Here is a 27,486-nt window from a genome sequence, read left to right on the forward strand (position 1 = left end):
AGGCTCAGTAGCTGTGATGCACGGGCTTAGTTGCCCCTAGGCATCTGAAGCTTCCCGGACCAGGGATTGAACCCGTGTCCCCTGCCCTGGCAGGCAGAGTCTTATCCACTAGACCACAGGGAAGTCCCAATTTTGCAGTCTTGAAAAAGAATCATGATGTGAATACACGTGAAAGGACGATTAGAGGATACTGAGTATAAGTAGCCCTGCCAATAGAGAAGTAGACATAAGTTATGAGATATTATTTAAGGGGGATGAAGGGTTTATTCCAAAACATTCCTTCCCTGTTCTGAAGGCCTTTTCTGCACATGCCCTTCGCATTGGGAGCTTCTTCAAGAAAAAAGCACCACGTTCAACACACGATACAGCCTATTTCTTTGTGTCCTTCCCTTTTTGGCTGTCCTCCCCTGTGCCAAGCTTCCCTGCACCCCCCATCCCCAGGCACCTGCGCACACAGGATTCCAAGTGAGGAGAAGGCCTGCTGGTTGCACGTGATGTTCTCATAGTTCTTGGTGGTCATGTTCTCATAGTTAGTGGTTCAGACTCTCCTTGCTCCCTCTCACTTAGCATGTAGCTAATGCATAAAATGTTAATACCCCTTAGGAAGAACATATGTTACAGCCTCAGTGTCTTGTCAAGCATACTCTAATCCATTAACAATTTTAGACCTGACCAAAAGCTTATTCTTGACCGCGTATCTGTCGCTACACTCTTTCCCATTATATATCCCGTACAAGTTCTGAGTACAATGATGACTTTAAATAGCATGTGTTTTGATTTTGTTAGCTCTAACCTTCTTATATGAATATGCTAATTTCACTATATGAAATTAAATTTGTCGTTTATGTGTGTTCCGGTTGCCCTGAAACATTAATTTTATTCATCTCCATTTTCCCCATCTTTTTATTGACCCAATGCATCGAGATCTATAATGTCAAAAAAAAAAAAAAAAAGATTGATTGACTCGGAGAGTGGGGAATTGGAATGTAGTGATTTCACGCTCAGCTGTTGGCTAACAAGGCACCGTGGTCTTTATTTAGTGAGGCCGCAGTGGTAGGAGATGAAGAATTGTGTAGGGCCCAGCTGCCGTGGCTACAGAGCGGGCAGCTTAAAGGGCTTCAGGGTTCCAAGTGTGAGGGGAATTGTCTCTTCCCAGCAGGTAAGAGATAGATCTAGACAGAGTCTGTCGTGTTCAAGATGCTGACTAGCCCGGCCAATTCATAAATCCTAAAAATTACAGCATCCTCTGGTTGGGAGGAAGTGGGAGAGGCATTTAGTAGAGCGCTTAACCCTTCTAATGCCAGGGAAGTAAGGCCTCCTGACTGATGATTTTTATGAGGGGACAGTTTGTGTTTAAATCATTTTTAAAACTATATTTCCCTTTTCCAGTCTCCTTTTAGATGAAAATATATTGTCAGCTAATTAATTATCTCTTTAAGTGAAATTGGAGAAGGAAATGGCACCCCACTCTGTCCATGGGAGCCTGGAGACTCCCATGGACACAGGAGCCTGGTGGGGTGCTGTCCATGGGGTCACACAGAAACGGACACGACTGAAACCACTTAGCAGCAGTAGCAGTTACATGAAATCTTGTCAGTCCATCCAATTTACTTTTACTGCTCTGTAGCAAAATAGTGTAATATATTTATATTATTTTTCAGACAATTGGTGGGTATTTTTTTACACGTTGGCCTAAAATAACTAGAAAGACCTATTGTCTTGGTTGTGTGTGTGTGTGTGTGTGTGTACATACACCACACATACATATATGAAGTGAAGTGAAGTCTCTCAGTTGTGTCCGACTCTTAACGACCCCATGGACTGCAGCCTACCAGGCTCCTCTGTCCATGGGATTTTCCAGGCCAGAGTACTGGAGTGGGTTGCCATTTCCTTCTCCAGGGGATCTTCCCAACCCAGGGATTGAACCTGGGTCTCCTGCATTATAGCCAGACGCTTTTACCATCTGAGCCACCTGGGACTCCTAAATTTATACAACTTTTTAAACATTTAAGCTTTGGTATAATACATAATGGGCTTCCCTGGTGGCTCAGATGGTAGAGAATCTGCCTGCAATTCAGGAGACCCCGATTTGATCCCTGGGTTGGGAAGATCCTCTGGAAAAGGGAATGGCAACCCACTCCAGTATTCTTGCCTGGAAAATTCCATGGACAGAGAAGCATGGTGGGCTACAGTCCAGGAGGGGTTGCAAAGAGTCAGACACGACGGAGCGACCAACACTCGCACTTTCCTTTTTTCATAATGCATAATAATTTTTGGTAAGGCAGTGTCTATGAAAACTAGTTTGCTAAGGCAGTAAATTTTCTGAAAAGAATGCAAAGGACAGTGTTTACCCTATTAAGAAAATTATTTTCAAGCACATTGAAGTTACTGTTAATGTGCTTATACCAGGTGAGCCCAGGAAGGACCTCTCCTTGGCAGATTTAGCCCTCCTCTAGTTTCTGTGCATCCTTAGAGATAATATGATTGCATCTCTTTAAACAGTGTTAGACCTTAGATTTTGATTCAGACATGTCTTTCCGGCCATCGATCCAAATTAGGTTTTACTATTACACATATAAGATTCTTATTTCCTGATTTTGTTTTTGCCTCATTAATGATTAAAGTATTTTTTAATTTTGTTGATATGGAGAAAGGACACCAATATCATTATTTTTGTTGTTCAGTTGCTAAGTCATGACCAACTCTTTGCAGCCCTATGGACTGCAGCACACCCGGCTTCTCTGTCCTTTACCACCTCCCAGAGTTTGCTCAAACTCATGTCCTTTGAGTCAGTGAATCCATCCAACCATCTCATCCTCTGTCATCCCCTTCGCCTGCCTTCAGTCTTTCCCAGCATCAGGGTCTTTTCTAATGAGTTGGCTCTTCACATCAGGTAGCCAAGATATTGGAGCTTCAGCTTCAGCATCAGTCCTTCCAATGAATATTCAGGGTTGATTTCCTTTAAGACTGACTGTTTTGATCTCCTTGCTGTCCAGGGGACTCTCAGGAGTCTTCTCCAAGACCACAGTTCAAAAGCATCAATTCTTTGCTGCTCAGCCTTCTCTACGGGTCAACTCATATCTGTACATGACTGCTGGAAAAACCATAGCTTTGACTAGATGGACCTTTGTTGACTAAGTGATACCTCTGCTTTTTAATATGATTTCTAAGTTTTAGCATTAGCATTTTTAGCATTCTTTTCAAGGGAGCAAGCATCTTTTAATTTCATGGCTGCAATCACTGTCCTCAGATACCATTATTAATGTTCCTTATTTAATGCCTGCCATGTCCCAAGGATCATATATCCCAGGAAACATAGCTTGTTCTGAAGACTGGAGTTCCCTTGTGGAGACTGCTCCATTTCTTCTGCTCTTCTGTTCCGCTGGTATTCTCACTCCCATCTTGCTTACACTCTGATCTTCAGGCTGTCTCATAATTTGGGACAGAACTCAAATTCCCAGTTCCAAAGTGAGTCTCATTTGTTACCATAGTTACAGGTCCAGGAGGAGCATCCTCATCCCAGGGTCCATTCGGTGCACATCATGTCCTCAGTACAGAATTACCCTACTCATAGTGGCCCATTGTTATTCAGATCCAGATAACTCTGGGTGTCATCATGTCCTCATTTCTGCAGAACATAACTTCACCTGAGAAAAGCCTGAGGGAATGTGATTTGCCTGTAAAGTGCGGGATTGGACCTGAGCTTCCTTCTAGAGTTATGATGGGTTCGTCTTTTCTTTACTTTTTAAATATTTTGGCCATGCTTAGAGGCATGTGGGATCTTAATTCCCCCACCAGGGATTGAACCCCCTTCATTGGAAGCTCGTACTCTTATTAAGCACTGGACCCCCCTGATGGGGGTTCATTTTAAACTATGCCATTTTTATTTCTCTGGTTGAACTCTTAGGAGTTCTATTTTAAATCATGTTTGCCATACTTTTGCCACAGTCTAAATAAAAACTGGTTTGGAATGACTTCTCTCTTGGAGTTCCTCATTTGGTTCCAGAAGGGTACATTTGTTCCTTATTCCGTAGATGAAGAGGAGGAATGCTTTCCTTCTCTTTCTCTGTGTATTCTCCCTCTGGTCCAGGTTCACACCTAGCTGGATAACGGAATCCACTGGTAGCTAAATATCTACATTTCATGGCCTCGTGGTCATAGCTAAGATGGAAAGCAGAGACTCAATTTTTCCCACTTACAACGTAATGTTAGGACCCATAGAGCTCAAAGAGAGAAGTGAAGTAGTCTAAAGAAATGGAAATTAGGGCCAACGCGAGGTGGAAAAATCCTTGCAGTATGCAGACTCAGTTGGAGTTATACCCATGCATTATATAAAACCAAGCCTGTGTATTTAGGATTACCATGTTCTTAAACGCAACCAGTGGCTTGATTGGCTATATTCACCAGTCAGACTTTCCTCGTGTGGTTATAAAGCCCCACAGGAAAATTATAGCTCCCATCTAGACCTCTTATTCATACAGCATTCTGTCTTGTCAATCGTGGTGTGATCTTTTGGTTTCCATAGATACACAGCAACTTAAGGGTAATTTAGGATATAGTCAGGGGAAAGTAACAACTAGAGTTACCCATTTGGGAATTTTCACAACCGGTAAAAGTTCTTTTTTCCTCTTCCTTCTCCCCTGATCCATTTTATCACTAAATCTCTAGGTGGGAACCATCTTGCCATGTAAGAAATTAATATGATGGGTAAGACTTCAGTTCAGTTCAGTTCAGTCGCTCAGTCGTGTCCGACTCTTTGCGACCCCATGAATCACAGCACGCCAGGCCTCCCTGTCCATCACCAACTCCCGACTTACATGTTCCAATACTTACGGCTGATCCATGTTGATGTATGGTGGAAACCAACAAAATCTTGTAATTATCCGTCAATTAAAGATAAATAAATTTAATAAAAAAGACTTACATGTTCCAGTTAGCTTTTATGCATCTCTTAGTTATCTGGCAAAGCTAAGTGGGCATAGGTCATATTCTCAGCTTTAACAGTATCACATATGGAGATTTTCAACATTTCTGGTGTTTAGTGTTTGGTGTTATGTTCTGGTCATCAGTCATGTGAAAGTTGCTTCCAGGATTTTCCTCAAGCAACTTAACTTTAAGTACAGATTCCCCCATTTCCTCTAATCTATAATTTATTCAATAAGTATTAGTTGAGTAGCTACTATGTGCTATGTGCCACAGCTATAAAGCCTAAGTAGATGTTATTAATGAACTCAAGGAACTGGCAAAAGAGCAGAAGAAGCATACTTGTAATTACACCCGATTGATCGAGGTGGGAAATGCTGTCACTCAAGTGTGAACAATGTGGTAGAGGAGACAGCAAATAGCAATTAAGACCAGCGTGTAAATAACAAAGCTTCAGCACCTAAATGTGGGAGATGTCATTAGTGGGCACTGGCCTGGCTTGTATATGGTAATGATGACTTTTTATAATAACTATATGGTCCATGGGTTGAGAGTCATTTTCCACACATGGTAAAACTACAAAGAAGTACCAAATGATTCTGGACAAATCCAAGTTATACTCTAAGAATCCAATGGAGGAACTGATGCATATGTGTCAGTGAGGTGTGAGTGATGGAGCAGGGCTCTGGCTGGACCATGACCCACCACGGAGCTGGTAGCTGATGGTAAGACAGCATACCGAAGGGATCAATTTGGCTGAGGTTTCCTGGAAAGACACAGAGGTTGGGACTAGAGAATCAAAGAAGCCTAGACCCAGGGGCTTTAATTGTAGGTAGAGAAAGTCAACCAAAGCTTAACAGACAGTAAGTATTGTCTTCTCCTGGGAAATGATACTACAGAAATAGTGGGATTTGAATATTATTTTTAAAATAACATTTATCACAAGAGGGAGCTCTGATAATGAAGTATCATATATTCATTAAAAATTTGGGGGAAAGCATGAAAATAAATCCTTTATGGTCCCAGTACCTTAGAAACAATTTTGGTTAACATTTTAGTATATTTTAGGTTTTGTTTTGGTTTGGAGTTTGGGGGTCTTTTCCTTTTTTTAACTAAATTGAATTCATGTTCCATATGGCTCTATATAATTTATAATCTGATCCGCCCAACACTTGGTAAGTCTTGAACATTTTTCCATGTCATCAAATACTCTTCTGCAATGTCATTCTTTTTTTTTTTTTGTATGATTTTATTTATCTACTTATTATTTGGGGCTCTGTTGGGTCTTTGTTGCTATGCAGGCTTTTCTCTAATTGCAGCAGGCAGGGGCTACTCTTGAGTTGCGGTGTGTGGGCTTCTCACTGTGGCGGCTTCTCTGGTGAAGCGCAGGCTCTAGGGTGTTCAGGCTTCAGAAGTTGCGGCTCCCAGGCTCTCGAGCACAGGCTCAATAGTTGCTTAGTTGGGCTTAGCTGCTCTGCAGGATCTTCCTGTACCAGGGGTCCAGCCCATGTCTTCTGCATTGGCAGGTAAATTCTTTTACCCCGAGCCATCAGGGAAGCCCAAGAGTGTCATTCTTAGTGGAGTAGGTAGGTTGGTGCGTGCTCTGTGTCCGACTCTTTGTGACCCTGTGGACTGTAGGCCACCAGGCTCCTCTGTCCACGGAGTTCTCCAAGCAAGAATAGTGGAGTAGGTTGCCATTTCCTCCTCCAGAGGATCTTCCCAACCCAGGGATCATCAGACCCGCACCTCCTGTGTCTCCTACAGGCACACACATCTTTACCATGAGCCACCTGGGAAGACCTCTTCATGGTGTACAGTTCCTCATATGAATGTGCCACAATCCTGTTCCAGTTTGAACTATCATTTTGTGTTGAAGATCCCTAAAAATAAATCTTTTCATACATTGCTAATTATTTCCCTAGGATAAATTTCCAGAAATTTTTACTCAAATTTTCAGCCAACAGATATGGGTCATGGAAGTTGCTAGGACTACTGCCACATATAAAACACTATTTTAGGAAAATATGCAGTGGATGTAGTGTGCAGCATGGCTTGGACAAGAGATTCTGTGAGAAGCAGTTTAATCTGGTGCTGAAGAACTAGACAGCTTTGATTCCTATCGCAGTTCTCCTTGCTGTGTGACCTCAGTCAGAGAAACTCATCTCTGTGCCTTGATTTCTTCCTATGTAAAGAGTTCTAATTCATATGAAGCAATTAAAGCAGTGCTGGGCACATAACAGCTGGCATTATTGAGTTACCGTTAGTATTATTATAGTAATCAGTTAGGTTTTAAGTGCTAAGAGCCTAGATCGAATTGAAAGGAAAACTACAGAGAGACAAATCTGTAGGACTCCATGACTGATGGCTATATTGGCCAAAGGAGAGAAAACAGTTTTTTGAAACAAAAGTCAAAGTTTTTAAGCCTGGAGGAGTGAGTCTCTCAGAGTTGAGGTGGCTTTGGCCACTGAAGTTGACACAGTGGGAGAGGGACAGCAGACAGATTGAGGAAGGGCACGTTGCTGTGGGATGATCAGAAGCAACCTGTCAGCGTAAGAGACTGAGCTCCCAGGAGAAAGCAGAGCTTGGACCACTGAGGGTAGGAGGAGAGAGGCAGGGTCAAGAAGGCAGACAGACCAGACCAGCCAAAGAGACTGAAGAGATGCCATTGCAGAAGTGGACAGAGAATCAGATTTGGGGCACCAGAGAAGGATAAATGTCACCAAGCGTGCGTACTCATTGGTGTCAAAATGGCAGAGTTCAGAGATTGGGAAGGCCTGGTAGCTCAGTGGTAAAGAATCCGCCTGCATTGCAGGAGAGCCAGGTTCCATCCCTGTGTCAGGAAGATCCCCTGGAGAAGGGATGCCTACCCACTCCAGTATCCTTGCCTGGAGAATTCCATGGGCAGAGGAGCCTGGCAGGCTACAGTCCATGGGGTCACAAAGAGAGTCAGACATGACTGAGCCATTAAAATTTTCACTTTCTTTCACTTTCAGAGATTGACAGGAGATAAAAACCTTTACTAATTCTAGTTAGTAAATTGAAGGTAAAGAAGTTTGAATTTTCTTGATGTGCTCTGTGGTGATGGTCTTTTCATTAGTTTTTCTTCCAATATCTTAAAACTTTGTGAATTTTAGTCGCTGTGTGTTTTGGGTCATTTACAAACACTACTTAGAATTCTTTTTTACCCTGTAAGTTACATTTTCGGAAAACTTGCAAAGCAGTTTTCCAGCTTGCCTCCTAAGATATCTTTGTTTCTCAATCATAATCATCTTCGGCACAGTTGCCTAAGCATTTGGTTCATGTAACCATTAAAAACGCAGGGACAAAAATGCTGTAAAATAAACAGGACTGCAGATTTTATGCAGTAATCCACTTGCCAAGTTTCCCCTTTGAAACCGAAGCCATTTTTGTGTCATTGAAATATAGTAGAATGACCTATAAACAAGATTTCTGTTGCGTTTATATATTACAACAGATGAAATCATTTTAAGTAAAATGTTAAAAGCATTTAGTTCCTAATTCAGACCAAGCTTGATCCAAAAAATATTCATCGTTCATCCAGAATTTTAAAAAATGAAATATAACTGCATTTTGATGCTCAGTTCATTTGCTTTTTAAACCTGGAAGGACTTTGCAGATATAAAAGCTCCATCATGAAAGTAAATCCTTTCTTATTTCTTTTGTTTCTTTCCACTTTGTGCAAGTTGTTTTCACATGATCATTTCACTCTTATTATATGTTAAGGCTTTTGGCTTATTGGCACTCGCTCACCCCCTTCTCACTTTGAATGTTACTCTTACTAGAACTGGCCCCCAGACCTCTCATTACTAGTTACCTGCCTAGTAACCAGACATCTGATTGGTGTTTTCCATCAAGCATTAAAGGACACTTTGTTTTGTTTGGGGTTTGAATTTAATTTGAAGAATAATTTTCCTCAAGTCCTGGTCTACCTGACTTTGCATTAAATCATTTCTGAGTTTGATTTTTGCCTCAAAACACGTGTTTGGATAATTTTTAAATCTCTTTGTTAGATTCAGCTTAAACTGTGTTTTTTTTTTTCCTCCTGTTTCCTATTATTTCATGGGTGCTCCACACACCACCGAGCCCAGATGGATTCTTTATAATGGCTGTTTGACGATTCGAAGGAGGGAGTGAGGAGATTCTTTCTTTTTTTTTTCTCCTGTCTACAGCTGCTCTCAATATGGCTCATCATAACTGAAAGGAAATGAATAAAGATGAGTTATCTGAACCGAAAATCAGCCACAGAGCAGAAGCAGCTCGTCCACGAATCCAGTAGGAAAAGGAAGTCATTGCTGTCGTTTATTTATTCATATATTTTTAATGGTGGCAGGATTATTTTTTTAAATCTTGTACCTTTGAGTCATGGCCATTTGGAGCATTTGGGAAGGACCATATGGTTCCAAATGAGATTCCCATCACATTCTGTGCATTTGAAACCATTTATGCTGCGCCTCTTGGCACGACCTACTCCTGGAGGATGAGCAGACACATGCAAGAGCTGTAGACAGAATGAGAGAACATGCAAATAGCATTGAAGGAAATGTTAGTGGTTTGACTTGCCATTTTTGGATCAGCCTTCATTTGGATGAGACAACCTATATTTTATTTTAAGCAGTGATTATCTCCATATTTTGTGCATTACATGTCTCCCATGATTAATATCTACCCTCGTGACTTAGGGACCAGCAGGGCTCCGAAGCATTTCAAGCAGGGGAAACATGTGGAAAGAGAGTTTTGAGTGTGAGTCCAGATTAGGATGGAGGCTAAGGGTCATCACAGAACTTGCTGAATCACATGTTTACCCTGTAAGCAGAAAAGATGTGGGGCTTTCCCAGTGGCTCAGTGGTAAAGAATCTTTCCGCGAGTGCAGGAGACACAGGTTCGATCCCTGGTCCAGGAAAAACCAACATGCCACGGAGCAACTAAGCCCATGAGCCACAACTGTTGAGCCTGTGTTCTTGCGCCCAGGAGCTGGAAGTACCAAAGCCTGCAAGTGCTGGAGGCTGTGCTTCACGGCGAGAGAAGCCTATCGCGCCAACGAGGGAAAAGCCCGCAGAGCAACAAAGACCCAGCACAGCCCCAAATGAATTCAATTATAAACAAAAAAATTATCAAAAGCAGCCAGCACACACACACAAACAGAAGGAAAAAAGAAGAAAAGATTTAAGTGTGAAAGGCAATGTCTAACTAAAGTAATTCGTGTCCTGTGGGATTTGCCAATAGGAGCACCTAAATTCTGGCCACAGTCAGCTTTTATTCATAACAAACAAGAGACTCTCTGTCGGAAGTCACGTAGTGGGTCTGGTTGTACTTCAGATTCACACAGACCCAGGGTCAAATCCCAGTAGCGTCATTTCTTGCTTTGTGTACATGAGCAAGTCCCTCAGTCTCTCGGAGGCTCGCTTTCTTCATTTCCGGTATGCATAATAGCACTGATCTTGCAGGGCTGTTGGAGAATTATTTGAGAGAGCAGCGCCTCACATTATGTGGAAGGCATTGAGGCAGTGTGGCATGGCCATTCGGAATTCTGGTTTCACAGTCAACTGTCCAAGTTCTTCTATTTAAAAAATATATTTATTTACTTATTTGGCTGTTCCACGTGTTAGTTGCAGCACGTGGGGTCTTTTAGTAGTAGAAAGCAGGATATTATTCCCTGACCAAGGGTCAAATCTGGCCCCCCTGAGTTGGGAGTGTAGAGTCTTAGCCACTGGACCACCGGGGAAGTCCCCAGCTGTCCCAACTTCTGACACTTAACTTTGTGACCTTGGAAACATAGCCTGGTAATCACGTTCACATCTCCTAGAGCTGTGATGAGAAGTCACAGAGAGGTGACCCGTGTACGGGACTTCGAGCAGTACTTGCCCAGTATTTGGAAGTGCTCACTACTCTCATATGCCGACCTCGCAGAATGGTCAGGCAGATGCGAGTTTACGCCTGTGATTCTTGGCACATTATGAATGAACAATAGTGGAAATTGCTGTCCCTGTCATGTAAAGTAATCCAATGTGGAGTCCCACCTTGCCAGGAGCACCCTTGATGAGACACACCTGGCTCCTCATTGTGGAGTTCCTCATGGCCACGGAAGCATCTGGTCCGGCACTGAACATCTGTCATGATCCTTCTCCAAAGCCAGGATAAGCTCTACAGCCCCCAGGAAACTTTTTTTTTTTTCTTGCCCAACTCACAAGTTTTTGACATCCCATTAGGCTATGGCATTTCCAGGCTTGTTACATTGGAGATGTAGAATTGGTCACAATGTACATATTCATGAAATATGAGGCATTCTGTATTCTGAGTAGTTCTTCCTGCAAAGTCATGTGTCCTCTCCACCATAAGTTACATTATATTAAGCACAGCTTTGGAAAAGGAGGACTGTGAGAAGGTCATTCCAAGGCAGATGTATGAGTGAGGGATCTTTCCAACCTGATGCAGGTAAAGAACTGGTGGCCAAAGGGTTGACGGTTCTCTCCAGCTCTGATATAGTCAGGTCACAGGCAATGGGGAGCTTTCGATGGTCTGGCTATCTTGAAGTAACTCAGAAAAATTGCTGTAAACTTCAGGGCTCCAGGAGAGAAGGGAAATTATGTTGCATTTTCAATAATGTGGCTTACCTCATAGCTCAGTTGGTAAAGAATCCACCTGCAACGCAGGAGACCCCAGTTTGACTCCTGGGTTGGGAAGATCTGCTGGAGAAGGGATAGGCTACCCACTCCAGTATTCTTGGGCTTCCCTTGCGGCTCAGCTGGTAAAAAATCCGCCAGCAATGCAGGAGACCTGGGTTTGATCCCTAGGCAAGGAAGATCCACTGGAGAAGGGAAAGGCTACCCACTCCAGTATTCTGGCCTGGAGAATTCCATGGACTGTATAAGCTCTCAAAGTTGTTAGTTATTCTGATTGTTTTTTTTTTCTGAAATTTACTGAACCATCCTTCTTATTGCCGAATGCTTGAATTGCTTCCATTTTTCTCTTTTTGTTATTGTAGCTAACATTGGTAGAAAATGTAAATAAATAATAAGCAGTGGCTAGAACTGGGATTGTTTCTATGTCTTTATATCTGAAGTCAACAAATTGATGGGGCGGATGGCTTCTGACTTGGAAGACTGCTGGTAGAGGTGGCATTTGACCTGGATCTGGACAAGGCAGCAGGAGTGTGGATATTGAGGGGCAGAAGTGGGTGGGTGGGCAGCAAGGACTCAGCCAGGTGCGGGGACACCGGGTCTGTGGCAGGCTGGCCAGGGCGTCCTCTCAGGGCAGCACGGGGCAGCGGCTAGAGGGCGGGTTTCTTAGAAAGAGTGGAAAGTAAAACTGAAAAGCTGAATTCACTTATTTTAGAAATCAAGACATTCACTGTATAAGTTCCAGTGTTTCCTGAGAAAAACCTGACTGGTGAGACTCCTGAATTGCAGGGTTTATTGCGCAAAACAGTACATTTTTCTTTAATACCAGAGCTGAGTGAGGAATAAGTTTATATTTTGATTCCAGGTAACAGCACAAGCTATTTCTGTGATAGGCTAATCCTTAAACAGCTATGGAGTGAAGGTACCCAAATCCTGCTTTTACAATGGAGTCAGTCAACCTCTTCATTATTTTAATTATACTCTTGTTAATGAACTGCAATAAACTTTACTGTTTCCAAACAGTTTGAACAAGACAACTATTTAATAAATAAAAAACCAAATGAGCCAAAAATGGCTTTTTAAATCTAAGATATGATTACAGAATAAATAGTTAAGCCAAATATTAAAACAACAAAGTGTGTAGATACCGTTAAAGTCCTCTTGGCGTTCAGCGCTTGGCTAGAACATAATAAATAAAATATTAGTCTTAGTTTTTCCCCCAATTTGTGAGTCAATAATTTCTATTAACAGTTCATAAAATAGCACGTCAACATGAAATGTAAGTGCATTTCTTACAGAATGCTGAAGTAATAAAATCTCCACAGAAGTCGAGAAAGCAAATTAGCTATTCTCCCTTCTCCTACCTTGATGTTTAAGAAAGATTAACTTTTCTCTTGGTGTCGCAGATGTTTGTTATTTTTTAAAAAGTCATGAAAGAAGCACATAAAAGAGAACAGTCACTGCCTTCTTTGGCAGGCTGCGGGCATGAGCAGACTTGTTAGAAAACCCGCAGTGGAGGACTTTATAACACGTGGAAACATTAGATTATACACATTCTCACAAAATGGTCTTTCTTTCAGAAGAGCATCTTCTTAAAGGCAGCCAACAAAAACATCCAAGTGTAAGTTTTCAAAAACCTCTGTTAAAATTCCACAGTCCCAGGTTGACTTCATTCATTCGGCCACTGAATACGTATTTATTTATTGCCTCTTGTATGTACAAGAGGGGTTTCCCTGGTGGCACTGACAGTAAAGAATCTGTCCACATGTGTAAGAAAGCGCACTGGGTGCAACGGTTTCCTTAAGCACTGATTTCTCTAAAAATATGTATGTGTATTAGTGAGTACCTTTTCATTTTTTTACATTAACTGTTTCTTCTCTGTGTACTCCTAGTAATTATTTAAGCTTCATATGGAAGGGAAGTGATTTGTGTGTGTGTGGTTGCTTCAGTGATACCTTTGCACTCATTCCTGGGGAATGCGGGTAGGAAGACTTTTGGAAAGGGATGGGGGATGTAGTAGGGCTTCCCCGATGGCTCAGTGGGTGAAGAATCTGCCTGCAGTTCAGGAGACTTGAGTTGGATCCCTGGATCGGGGGAAGCAGGAGGCAGGAGACTGGGGAGCCCAACCCAGCCCTGTGCAGGCTCCCCCTGGGGAGCAATTGGGAAAAATGGATTGCTGTGAATTGGGCTGGGCAAAGGGCAAGGGAGCCAAGGACCGAAGGCACCTATAGACATGGGACAGGATGAACAGCAGAGGCCCCAGGATCAGAGTTCAGATCCCAGCCTTACCACTTCTGACTCTGTGACCTGGACGATTTGCTTACCTCTCCACACTTCTCCTTTGTTGTTGTTTTTTAGTTGCTAAGTCATGTCCAACTCTTGTGCGACCCCATAGACTGTAGCCCTCCAGGCTCCTCCGTTCATGGGATTCTCCAGGCAAGAATACTGGAGTGGGTTGCTATGCCCTCCTCCAGGGTATCTTCCCAACCTAGGGATTAAATCTGCATCTGGAGGTGGATTCTTTACCACTGAGCCTCCAGGGAAGCCCACATCTCTGCTTCCTCATTTAATAAAAGGGAGGAGATAATGGTAGTAATAATAATAATTGGATCTACCTCGTAGGCTTGTTGGGAGGGTTAAATGGAGTCAATATATATATAAAGTTCTTAGGATGGTGTCAGACATGTAGTAAGCGATGGATAAATTTCAGCTGTTATTATGGTAGAGGTCCCCTTAGGGAAGGCCATGCAGTCAGAGAGGTCAGCCTGAGCTGGGATGGCGATGTTCTCAAAGCCGTTCCAGACCCCTTTCCTGGAAGATGTGCATACAAGGAGTGCATTTAGTATACCTACATCATTGCTCCTCAGTTATCTCTGTCTTCCAAAAAACAAGTTTATCTGTATGAACAAACACAGAGTCTACAGCATACATCCTATAATCATGTGCTGACGTAGAAACTGTAAGGAATCGGTGTCATTTATCTGTCTTTCATCACATTTAGGGTGATAGGGTGAATGAGCACCATGTTAGGAGTCCAAAGACATGGGTTTGGGACTACATCTAAGCTTGTCACTGACTAGCTGTGACCTTAAGCATGTCCCTTCTTCTGAACGAGGTCTCTGACTCCTTTTCTGTAAAATGAGGATAGCCTTTGGGGCTCCCAGAAGCCCTTTCAGCTCTAATAGTCTGTGCTAAAGCATTACTAAGTTATAGCTAATAACAGTTTCAAGTGGGAATGGTGTTCATTCATCACACTATACTGAGTAAAATCAGAGAGCAGGAAGACCAAGGATGCGGACCTCCTAAAGGTGGCACCCAGGAGCTCCATCCCCACTGCCCCCAGGAGTGAGGACAGGAACTCACCCCTGACCAACGAGGCGTTCAGTCACATTTCAGGAACTGTGTCCTACAAGCCTGTAGCAGGCGAAAGCAGCAAAGAAGATCTTATTGCTGAAATGTAATTATGTTGCCTCCTCGGGCCCCTGACACTGCTCTGTATGTCCATTCTGTGTCCCGCTGGCCCCGAAGTCTGGACTGAACCAGCGCGAGGGCGTGTCCAAGCCCCACAGAAGCCAGTGCAGCGGCTGCCGGGAGGTTTGCAATGTAACCGTTTCTAATCGTAGGTTAAGTGTTTTAAATGGAGGGCCTTGGGCCCAAGGGGAAAATAACAATGCAGTTATTCTGAATTATCGCAGAATTAGATGATCTGCACTGTAGGTGGCGCTAGTGGTGAAGAACCCGCAGGAGACTTAGGAGACGTGGGTTTGCTCCCTGGATTTGGGAAGATCCCCTGAAGGAGGGCATGGCAACCCACTCCAGTATTCTTGCCTGGAGAATCCCTATGGGCAGAGGAGCCTGGTGGGCTACAGTCTATAGGGTCGCAGAGTCAGACACAACTGAAGCAGGTTAGCACACACACACACACACAGTAAGAAAAAGTTTAGATAATGGAGTTTGCAGCTTTACATGCACAAGTTTGTTGCTGTTGTAGCCGCTTTGGTGTCTGAATCTTGGGCTCGCATGTAACACTGAACTAGTTGTGTGAGCATATCGTATTTATATCGCCTAAGTCTTTGTTTCTCCATTTGGGAAAGGGCAATATTAAAAGCATCCACCTCATAGGGAAGCTGTAAGGACAGATTTCTAGAAGTGGCAGGTGACATAGAGCTTTATCTGCATAGCCAGGACGTTGGAAACTCAATGTTGAATAATACGTGAATGGTTGAGCCAATTATTGTACAGCCATATGATGTTCATTAGAGTAACAAGCCATTCTTTCACTGATGTAAAAGTAATTACAGCCAGCTGAGATCCAAAATGATGAGGAAGTCTTAACTTGGTAGAGGGGAAATAATAATTATAATCACTAATATTTATATAGTGGTCGTATGCCAGATCCTAAGTAAGCCTTGCATTTGTAACTACTCATTAAATCCTCAGAACAACCCTAAGAAAGAGCTACTATTATTATATAAACTCATTTTGCACATGAGGCTACTAGGGCAAAGTAATATTTAAATATCTATTGAGGGCCTCCCTTGTGGTCCAGTGGTAGAGAATCTGCCTTGCAATGCAGAGGACACTGGTTCAATCCCTTATCTGGGAAGATCGCACATGCCACTGGTCACCTAAGCCCATTCACCGCAACTACGGAGTCCGCGCACCTAGAGCCCACGCTCAACAACAGAAGCCACCGCAGTGAGAAGCCTGCACGCCACAACTAAAGAGCAGTCCCTGCTCGCCGTGACTAGAGAAAGCCCTGCGTGCAGCAGTAAAGACCCAGCGCGGCCAAAAATTAAAGTTTGGGTTTTTTTAATTAAAGAAAAAAAACCCATATCTGGCCAGTAGGTAGCCAGGCCAGAATTAGTATAAAGGAATTGCGGGATGTGTGTGTGGTTAGGAAGCAGAGTGGACGAAAGATGTCTCCGCCAGGTGTCACCTAACTAAGATTTCCTTGCTAAATGTAGAAGGAACATGGCTGTGTTGCAGATGAATGAAACACACCATTATGGCAGTGCCGGCATCGGAGCCTAGCAGCCCGCCCAAAATACAGATGGAAGCCGCCACACTCTGCGTGGAAAGCCCTCCACGTATCAAGCCTGGAGGCTGATGGTTCCGTAAACTTAATATCCGATTGCAGACCTTTTTTTTTTTTTTTTTTTTTTTTTGCCTGCCTGTTCTACGCTGCCTGCCTTTCTTTACTGAACACAAACTGTGACGTCCTGAAGGAATCCAGGATAAATTTGTAAGACACCATGTCAGGCCCTTTTTAGTCCCAGTACCCCCTGGTGATCCAAGGTTGGGGTCTAAAAACTAGAACAGAACAGAGACAAGGAAGAAAACACCGACTTGCCACAAATACATGTAGAGCGAAGGAGGTATTTTCGTTTAAAAGACAGACAGCTGAGAAACAGTTTATTTGATCCCTGCTGCTTGAGGGACAGTGGGGAAAGAAAGGTGTTTTTGTGATCACTTTTCAGCGTTCCCTGCACGGCTTGGTTCGCACAGTCACGACAAGAACATGAGCTCTAATAATACATCACCACCAACCACAGATATGTTGCTGGCATTATGCATAGTAGTAACTAACATTCAGCCCCCTTTTGATTACTTCCAGGCCTGTGACATTCAGATGGCTGCACATTTCTTCTAACCTCAGAAAGTTCAGAGTTGACGGCATGCATCCCATAATCACGTGCTGACATAGAAACTGCAAGGCGTCGGTGGCATTTATCTGTCTTTCATCATGTTTAGGGTGATAGGCGGAATGAGCACCATGTTAGGAGTCCAAAGACGTGGGTTTGGGGCTGCGTCTAACCTTGTCACTGACTAGCTGTGACCTTGAGCGTGTCCCTTCACCTCTACAAGGCCTTGCACTCCCTTTCTATAAAATAAGGCTAAAGCCTCGAATAGTCTGTGCTAAGGCATCACTGAGTTCCAGCTAATAACAGTTTCAAATGAAAATGGTGTTCATTCATCACATTCCACTAAGTAAAATCACAGAGCAGAAAGACCAAGAAAGTGGGCGTCTCAGATGCTTGTAATCTTCACCCGTCAGCTGGCAACGGCTCATGTAGTTCTCCAAGTAAGCCATGCGTCCCCTTTTCTGAAAGGAGACATGGGAATGTTAACGTGCATTTAAGCATCGTAATGTCAAATGCCTCTGCGTTGTTTCTTTTTAAATGTTTTTAACTTTATTTTTAATGGGAAGGTAATGGTCTTACCATGTTGTGTGGGTTTCTGCCATGCATCAACATGAATCAGCCGTAAGTGTACGTATATCCCCTCCCTCTTGAGCCTTCCTCCCACCCCACCCCCTCACATTGTTTTTTAATTTCTTTTTATGGACTCATCACTCTCAAAGTTAGTCAATCGCAGCATTATCGGGAAAGATAAACATGATTTTTTTTAAAAAAATATCACCTAAGCCTCTCCTATACTAAATTGTATTCTATTACAACATGCTTGAAAATGTGTGGTTTGTAGGTTTGGTCAGCAAGTGCCTACTTTTTGAGCAAACTAACGTATAATGTGAAAATAATAGTTTTCCCTATTTCCCACTTCTTGTATTTGTGGGTGCCCTTCAGTGGTAACTACACCAGTTCCCACAAGTCACTCCGCATGCACTGTTTGCCAAATACCTGTTTCCCTGGTCAGGGAGCCATGTGTTAATGACAGCCTTCTGTGTAGACTGTCTCATGCAGAAAGACTCATAAATGCGTAACTGATTTTCTAGATTGATTTTTTTTTTCCCCACAAAAGTCTAACAAATTCCTGTACTCAAATCTTAGGGACACACGTGTGTTTGGTAGCTTGCGCCTGCTGCCTGGACAGGCCCTGTGTGTCTGCTCCGAAAGACCAAATATCATCCCAGCGGACCTGACCTAGTTGAACATAAATACACCATTGAGGAGCGACTGGCTTCAGAATTAATAAAATTTATAAATAAATAGGATGGCCTTGCAAAGAGGCTAAACTTGAAATGCTTTGTAATTAATTTTCTTAAGGCAGGGCACTAGGCTTTAGCTGCCTTGCTAGTGACAGAGTCTGTGAAATGAAATTGTTTGGGAGGAGGCAAGCAAATTGTTCATACTTTGCAAGGTTAGAAAATGAATTGAACCCATAAGAGGATCATAATACAGAGCCTTATATTTTTTGGTAAGGTGCTAATCAAGCCTAGAAGGTCAGGGTTTGGGCTGGTTTTACTACTCAAGTAATTTGACACTCTTCCTTTCAATGTTAGGTCTCTGAGTAGGTGTGAGTATGTTTGTAAGTCAGTTCTAATGAGGTGGATGAAACTGGAGCCTATTGTAGAGTGAGTCAGAAAGAAAAGCACCAATACAGTATATTAACACGCATATATGGAATTTAGAAAGATGGTAACAATGACCCTATACTCGAGATAGAAAAGAGACACAAATATTAAGAACAGTTTTGGACTCTGTGGGAGAAGGTAAGGGTGGGATGATTTGAGAGAATAGCCCTGAAACATGTATATTACCATATGTGAAACAGATGACCAGTCCAAGTTTGATGCATGAAACAGGGCACTCAAAGCTGGCACGCTGGGACAACCCTGAGGGATGGGATGGGGAGAGAGGTGGGAGGGGAGTTCGGGATGGGGGACACATGTACACCCATGGCTGATTCATGTCAATGTATGGCAAAAACCACCATGATATTATAAAGTACTTAGCCTCCAATTGTAATAAATTAATTTTTTTAAAGAAAAGAGCTTCTCAATTTCAGTTTTTGTTGCTTATAGAGTACACTCACTGGTTTCTCTAACCTCCTAGCAATACAGCTCCGTCTGCATCCGAGATGCTCACTGATTAAAATTTAGAGAGGTGAGCAGCCGCTGTTCTCCCAGACCCGCCAGTGAAGCCCATTAAAGAATCAACTGAAAAGAAGGCACCCATCATGGAGGCTGGAAAGGAGGCACCGTGATCTCACTTCCCTTGAGGATATTATTCAGAAAAGAGGAATATTTTTCACTTCTTGCCACCTAAGCTGAATTTTAAGAAGTAACCATACGAGATGAAGCTGAGAATTATTATAATTGGGTCTTTGGTAGAGACAAACTGTACTGTGTCTTTTTTTTATTTTAAATTTCTCCTGAAAGGTCACTGGATACAAAGACAGTCTCTGAATTTATTGAAAGGAAAGCTCCAAAGCCGTTATATGCAGCTCTGTCTATGCCTATTTGTGTCTCACACTCTCTTTTGTCAACTAGTGGCAAACAAACCAAATGGAATTCAACCTGAGAATTTCTCTACCGTCTTCTAAAGATTTACCTCAAGGACTTATTTCCAAACAGTAAGGGAAAATACTTCTAACTTAAAAGAAGGAAAAAACAAAGCCCCCCACGCTTGTCCCGTTACGTGGTATCCTTTCCACCTTCAGAGCGGCAGATGTTCAAAGTTCGCCTGGGTGAATGTGGACAGAAGGTCATTGGGTATCTCGTCAGCTCCTTTGCCAAGGAAGCGCATTTTTGACATGGCGGCCATTGCTGCATTTGAGCTAAAAAGGCTGCTCTAATGTAAGCAGGGCTGTGCTTGCATTATAGTGTGAACCCAGTCTCAATGCAGTGATACATTTTGAGCTATTTTCTGAGGGACTAGTTAGGTCTCAACAGTGTGTCTCAGTTTTGGATTCCAAATTAGCTAAGTGGGCATCATGACGTTGCCCCCCAGGTAACAGGGTCTTTGGGTCCCTGTGATGCAAAGAGATGGGAAAGCGTGGTGAGAGCCAGGCTTCTGTTGCTGTCTAGACACTCAGTCATGTCGGACTCTTTGCAGTTCCATGGACTATAGCCCGCCAGGCTCCCTCTGTCAATGGGATTTCCCAGGCAAGAAAATGGGATTGGGTTGCCATTTCCTTCTCCAGGGGATCTTCCTGACTCAGGGATGGAAGTCGTGTCTCCTGCATGGGCGGGCAGATTCTTTACACTGAGCCAGCTGGTATAGCCAGGCTACTTGAGTATGAATCCTGGGTCTGACACTTGGCTGCTTTGGAAATTGCTTAACTTCCTGGGGCGTAGGATTCTCATCTTTAAAAACATGTGAAAACAGTGGTATCTAAATCATAGGATATGAAATGAAGTTGTTTTGCAAAAGATACTTGACTTGTTCACATTTTACAAGATTAAAAAATGTATTTAACCCAAAAGGAGATCATAACACAGAGCCTGATACTTTTTGTAAGAAGGCAGCTGAGCCTAAAACCTGATCACTGGGGCCAATCTATATGTGGTCATGTAAATTAAATAAATTAATTTTTGTAAAGTGGTTAGAACAGCACCTGGCACATAATAAGTATTTTGTTAGTGTTCGCTATCATTATCAGTGTAAAGTCAGGAGTATGCTAATCACAGTCAAGGAGTCCCTTGCAGAAGTCATAATTGAGAAATAAAATATTAAGCAAAGTTTTTAAGCTATTTAAAATTTCACTTGTCAGGCATGGTGTTAATCATATTATATTCATTGTCTTGTTAAAGACTACAAGATTCCTTGAGGAATACATATTTTACTCTGTTAAAAAGAAAATTAAATTACATATATATATATATATTTAAAATAGAGAAGGCAATGGCACCCCACTCCGGTACTCTTGCCCTTAAAATCCCATGGGTGGAGGAGCCTGGTAGGCTGCAGTCCATGGGGTCGCAGAGTCAGACACGACTGAAGCGACTTAGCAGCAGCAGCAGCATATATTTAAAAAGAAAAAAAATTAAACAATGAGCTTTGAAGGAGTATGTATTTTCTATTTTTATATGTAGACCAAATACCCCTTAATACAAGTTAAATTTCATTTCTTAAATATTTCTTTAATACCACACATTATCCCATCATGCTGTATTCCTTTTGACTTTTCGAAAGTCCTTTCTCAGGAATCCTTGTTTGCTTGTTTGTTAGTGTGCTTACCCATCTGGAGAGGTAGACAAGTCTTATTATTTTACATTTACAAAAGACGACACTGAGTTTTGTGTAACCGAGGGGACCATCCAAGATCATAAAGTGAGTTCTGGTCCAGGGCCATAGCCGTAACCCAGCTCCAGGTCCTGTGGGGCCTCGATTACAGCCCTTGGCTGTGCTGGGCCGGGGACTGTGGCGGCCTCATTTTGCATCTGCCAAACGACCTTTACCGAGAACTGAATAAAACTACCAGCTTTGCATGATTTCCAAAGCTATTGATTGCACACCTATTCTTCATTCATCTTGTGGATAGTAAATCCATCCATTTAAGGACAAGAAGAATTCAGTGTTCAGCTGTGATCTGCTACACACATGTCCACTTTCCTTCCATTTTCTTTGAACGGAGCACAGTAAAACCTATTGTACGGCTCACCGGCGTGATATCGCTTTGATAGACACTGAGTGACCTAATATACACACTCCAGTGTACTCTAATCTGTGGTCTCCCAGCTCCCACTCGGCAGGAATTCTGAGATGTTGATGGAACCCCGTGATTTAACAGAGCAGCCGAGCTGCCCTTTGACCCCTCACACTGCTTCTGGCAGCTGCCTGCCATGTGTAGAGAAAAACCGCACAGGCTGAAACCCTGTCGCAGAGGAAAGGTCCTTGAACAAACATACAAGCATGATCATGCTACTATTCTAAAATTAAATTGCTTTAAAAAAAAAAAAACTGAATTTGCTGTGGGAAAAGTTTACAGCTGAAGACCCAAAGCGCCCCAGAGTGTACCAAGTACCTTCTCCTTTTAAAAAAGAAAACAAAATCACACACATGTACTTGAGTTACCTATCTTTTTCAAATGGGTTAAGCCAGTTCATCAATGCCCAGATTTTTCTACTCTGACACAGTAACAGGCCTGCCAGAAATGATGGGGAGCATTTCCTGGATCGGTTGGGAAACTTGATTTGCGTTGAAGCTGTCAATTTAATCCACACTGCCTTTTTACTTTTAGCGGGATGTTCTTCAGGTAGAAAAGAATGGAAGGAGCTTTTAGGCACGACTACTATCCTAAATATAAAGTTGGTTTAAAAAAAAAAATATCCCTGCTCGGCCCAAATAGCACGGTGCTTTATAATTCATTCTTTTCACATACAGTACCCTGCGTTATCATGGCTAATGTTTTCCTGCTGCGCCGCCATCATCTTTTGTCAAGCTGTCAGGGTATTAAATTGATGTACCTTCCACATTTGGATAGAGGTCATTATCCTGTTGCCTGGTTGCATTGCCTCTGCTGAGCAGGTTAACTGCTTGAGGCCTTTCATCTAGATAAATGTTCGCCAGCACTTCTGCTCTGTGATGACATGAGCTGTTCCTTCAAGGTCAAATAGTGATGCTATGATAAGTTGTTCCCTTTGAGTTCACAGATTCAGAAAGAATGAGAGTCCAGATTCCATCATTGGTCTAAAAATAATGATAAAGGCCCATTTTGGCATATTTCTCGCTGAAGTACTGGACTTGGGACTCTTTAAAAAATACATACTTGTGCTTTAATTTTTTATATATATAGAGAGAAAATTTTTGCTTATAAGTATTTTGTTGTTTGAGTATCATCAGTGATTCTACTGTGTCAGAATTGACTCTTTAGTTCTGATGATGGCAGAAGTGAATTGTGTGTGTGTGTGCATGTATGCGGAATAGATAAAATACACGGTAAATTTGCAGGTTTGCTAATCTTAAAATACTATTTTAAGAGCATTTTGAAGACTACAATATTAGACACCTTTTACCATCCAAATAGGAAGACCGTTTTTAAGTGGGGAGATATAATTGTCTTTTCACTTTACCTATATTTGATTTGTGAACTAGAAAGAATTCTGTATGTTGTTGCTTAGTCAGAAAGTCGTGTCTGACTCTTTGTGACCCCATGGACTGTAACCTGCCAGGCTACTCTATCCATGGGATTTCCCAGGCAAGAATACTGGAGTGGGTTGCCATTTCCTACTGCAAGGGATCTTCCCCATCCAGGGATCAAACCCACATCTCCTGCATTGGCAGGTGGATTCTTTACCACTAAGCCACCAGGGAAGCCCCCCCAAAATTTTAGTGCTTTTATTTCATTTTTTTAATGAAGAGTATGCAAAATAAAAGGAAAAATAATTTTAAGAGATTTTATTATAACCCAAAATGACTTTTGTAAAAAGCTTGTTTTTTATTCAATTTTTTTTTAAAAAATTTTATTGTGGTAAAAGTAACAAAATATACCTTGTTAGCCATTTGGTGCCTCAGAAGGTAAAGAATCTGCAGTGCAGGAGACCTGAGTTTGATTCTTGAGTCAGGAAGATCCCCTGGAGAAGGGAATGGTAACCCACTCCAGTATTCTTGCCTGGAGAATCCCATGGACAGAGGAGCCTGGTGGGCTATTTAGTCCATGGGATCTCGAAGAGTTAGACACGACTGAGCCATTAACACTTCACTTCAGTGGTAGCAAATATATCTCCAGAATTTTTTTTTTAAGTGGTTTTCTTAAAAAAATTATTTATTTATTTATTTATGACTATGCTGGGCATTCCTTGCTGCACAGAGGCTTTCTATAGTTGCTGCGAGTAGGGTCTTCTCTCTAGTTGCGGTGCTCAGCTCCTCTCTGCAGTGGCTTCTCTTGTTATAGGGTGTGGGCTCTAGAGCGCCTGGGCTCAGTAGCTGTGGGGCACGGGCTCCTCGCTGCAGCGGCTTCTCTTGTTATAGGGTGTGGGCTCTAGAGCACCTGGGCTCAGTAGTTGCAATACTCAGCTCCTCGCTGCAGCGGCTTCTCTTGTTATAGGGTGTGGGCTCTAGAGCGCCTGGGTTCAGTGGTTGTGGGGTACAGGCTTAGATGCCCCCCAACATGTGGAATCTTTCTGAAGTAGGGCTCAAACCTGTGTCCCCTGCATTGGCTAGCAGATTCCTGTCCACTGCGCCACCAGGGAAGTCCTAAAGTCCCTGGTTTTCCAACTGAAGCAGGCCTTCCCTCTCTATTTACCACGCTGTCATATGAGCTAAAAGATACTTTTATGAGTAAATAGGACACATTTTTAAATAGCATCTTTTTTTTAATGCTACTTTAGGGCTTCCCAGGTGGCTCAGTGGTAAAGAATCCACCTGCCAATCCAGGAGGCGTGGGTTCGATCCCTGGCCCAGGAAGTTTCCACGTGTGGTGGGGCAGCTAAGCCTGTGTACCACAACTGTTGAGCCTCTGCTGTAGAGCCTGGGTCCCCCAACTGCTGACCCCCTTGTCATTACTGCTGAAGCCAGGGCTCCCTAGAGCCCATACTCCACAAGAGGAGCCTCCTCAACAAGAAGCCCATGCCGAAACTAGAGCAGAGCCCACACAGCAACAAAGACCCAATAAAGCCAGAAATAAATAAATCAATAATCTAGAAAAAAAAATAAATGCCATGCCACTTTAAACTATAGTCTCTTTTAAAATGTAAACACATTATCGCATGTAGAATTAACTGTCTTGACTCTGTAATTTTAGGCCAGTGCTTAATTTCAATATTCGATGGCTGCATTTCCAATTGAATGGTGCAGTCTTCTAAAAATGTTTATGTTTAGTTTTTTTTAATACGTATTATTATTTTCAACAACTGGACTAGATTTTAAATTACTGTTTTATTATTAAGGGTCAGTTTTTAGATTATTGTTTTATTATGAAGGGTCAGTTATAAGTTGTCCACAAATTTTATCATAAAACAAAATTTAAAACCTGCTTAGATGTGCCGTCTTGGGGAACTTGGAATTAGTGAGGTCAAATGTGCTGATAGTTTATTTATGTATTCACTAATAACTGTCAGGTGGTGTAGAAACAAAGATGAGGAAAATGTGAGCCCTGTCTTCAAAGGGAGCTTTTGTATTCCCTTTGCTATCTGTAATTATATCAGCGGCACAACTGCCCAACCAAGAGGGTTCAGCATCCTGCTGATGGGCCGACATTGAGTGAACCACCAAGACCTCCAATCCCTTCTGAATAATATCTTAGCTCTTCTATACTCCACACTGTTTTGTAATCTTAATCGAGGCCCTGTTTATCCCCCATCTGCTACCTAAGTTGTTTCTCTGCATCTAGTTACTCCCCCTCCTGTCCCTCACCACCCTCCACCTGCCTTATTTCCAAGAGAGTATTCTTTCCAAAACACCAATCTGATCAGTCACTCCCTGCTTAGAAATGTTCTAGACCAGGGATCCCAACCTCTAGGAGCTAATGCCTGAAAATCTGAGATGGAGCTGATGTAATAACAAGAGAAATAAAGTACACAACACCAATACAATATTGTAAAGTAATTAGCCTCCATTAAAATAAATAAATTTAAATGTTAAAAAAAGATTAAAAAAAATAGAAATAAAGTACACAATGAATGTAAAGTGCTTGAATCATCCTGAAACTACTCCCCAGCCCCAGTCCATGGGGAAACTGTCTGCCGTGAAACCAGTCCCTGATGCCAAAAAGGTTGGGGGTCGCTGAGCTAGTGGGTCCTATTGGCACGAGGGTGAAGTGAAGAATACAGAACCCTCCCATTCTGACCATGACTGACCTTTCCATCTGATCTTCCAAACCCATTCAGTGCTTCAGTCAGGGGGTGCTGGGGGTGATGCTGATAAACGCACCTCACCCCACTGCGTCCCGAGACCTTGAAGGTGGTGTGGAGATGCCTCCTTCCTTATTCTCTCAGACTTACTCTTCTAAGAACCTTTTTTACTTCCCCATTGTTCTTCCTCTTTGACCTTGTACCTTACTACTGCACTCACATTAAATTTTATTTTTGTTAAATAATAAAATTATAATTAATAATATAATTATATGATATAATTTATATAAAATGTAATTTGTATACAGTTTAATTTATATATAATAATATATAAATACAATTTTATTATTTAACATATTATTATATGTCTCCCCCATCAAATTATGAGTTTCTGTAAAGCATGGATGTCATCTTATTTCTGTAGTTTTCCAACTATGATAATTGTACCCCTTTATACCCAAACTCTTCCCTAATTTCCTCTTCTGTTCTAAAATTGATCTTCTTGAGAATACCTCCTGATTCTCCTTTCCCAATAGCCTCTCTTCCATGTTAGCAAAGAAAGCGTCTTCTCATCCATCCCAACCTTATCATGTCGAATTGTCATGAGCTGTGCAGATCTCCAGGTAACGAAGCGATAGAGACCCACCTTATGCTCAGTCACTCAATTGCGTCCGACTCTTTGCAAACCCACGGACTGTAGCCCACCAGGCTCCTCTGTCCATGGGATTCTCCAGGCAAGAATACTGGAGTGGGTTGCCATGCCCTCCTCCAGGGGACCTTCCTGACCCAGAGATTGAACCCACATGTCCTGTATTGTCAGGTGGATTCTTTACTACTAGTAACACCTGGGAAGCCCTTTGGACTCACTTTAGAGGCCCAGAAAGCCTCCTCTAATTGAAGCACCCAGACTCACTTGAACAGTAAGTGCTCTGTTTCTAGGGATGCATCAGCTAACTTGGGGAGAAGAGAGGCCACCCTCAACTCCCTCATTAAGAGATATGTTTCCAATAAAAGTTTAATGTTCAATACTTACTTTCTGTTTTGTAGTATTTTGACCCTTTGATCAATTTGTTATAGGAAAATTTTTTAATTAAATTTGATTCCTGTATATATTTATGCTATTGAGTGTTATAGAATGATAACATAATTCCATGATGAGAATGTATTATATTGGGATAAAACTCTGTTTAGGGAAGTGGGATGGGAATACTAAAGGAGAAAAAAGTATGATGTAAAATTTCCAACTGTTAAAGAATAACTTAATCATGTGCTTTTGAAACTGGAAGGTGATAGATTAAATATACTGACATTACAGTGGACCAAGTTTAAAGAATGATATAACATCTTTATTTGAAAATGTCAATGTTTTCAATAAGCCAAACATTACACCTTTTGCTACTATTAAATTTATGATAAAAATATCCTATTTCAGCTTTGAAATATGCAAGA

At 42.2% G+C, this 27,486-nt stretch overlaps 1 protein-coding gene, 1 long non-coding RNA gene and 1 other non-coding gene across 8 annotated transcripts in view; 1 reads left to right on the top strand and 2 right to left on the bottom strand.

The window, feature by feature from the left end:
- CDK14 (cyclin dependent kinase 14) overlaps positions 1-27,486 on the top strand; it is a 662,006-nt gene that overhangs the window by 597,726 nt on the left and 36,794 nt on the right. The window contains exon 16 of one of the 6 annotated variants that reach the window (XM_044946420.2): positions 17,179-18,955. The exons of the other annotated variants lie outside the window; for them this stretch is intronic. The gene's annotated coding sequence lies outside the window, so the exon portion shown is untranslated. Of the gene's footprint in view, positions 1-17,178; positions 18,956-27,486 lie in introns of those variants that run through there. 6 annotated transcript variants of the gene reach the window in all.
- TRNAY-AUA lies at positions 1,906-1,978 on the bottom strand. Its single transcript has one exon. It is a non-coding gene; the product is annotated as a tRNA-Tyr (tRNA).
- LOC123334632 lies at positions 12,120-26,734 on the bottom strand. Its single transcript, XR_006552616.1, has 3 exons — positions 26,684-26,734; positions 12,710-12,740; positions 12,120-12,226 (listed from the first exon to the last, which is right to left on the bottom strand). It is a non-coding gene; the product is annotated as an uncharacterized LOC123334632 (long non-coding RNA).

Source organism: Bubalus bubalis, chromosome 8 (genome assembly GCF_019923935.1).
Source record: "Bubalus bubalis isolate 160015118507 breed Murrah chromosome 8, NDDB_SH_1, whole genome shotgun sequence".
NCBI classification, from domain to species: Eukaryota; Metazoa; Chordata; class Mammalia; order Artiodactyla; family Bovidae; genus Bubalus; species Bubalus bubalis.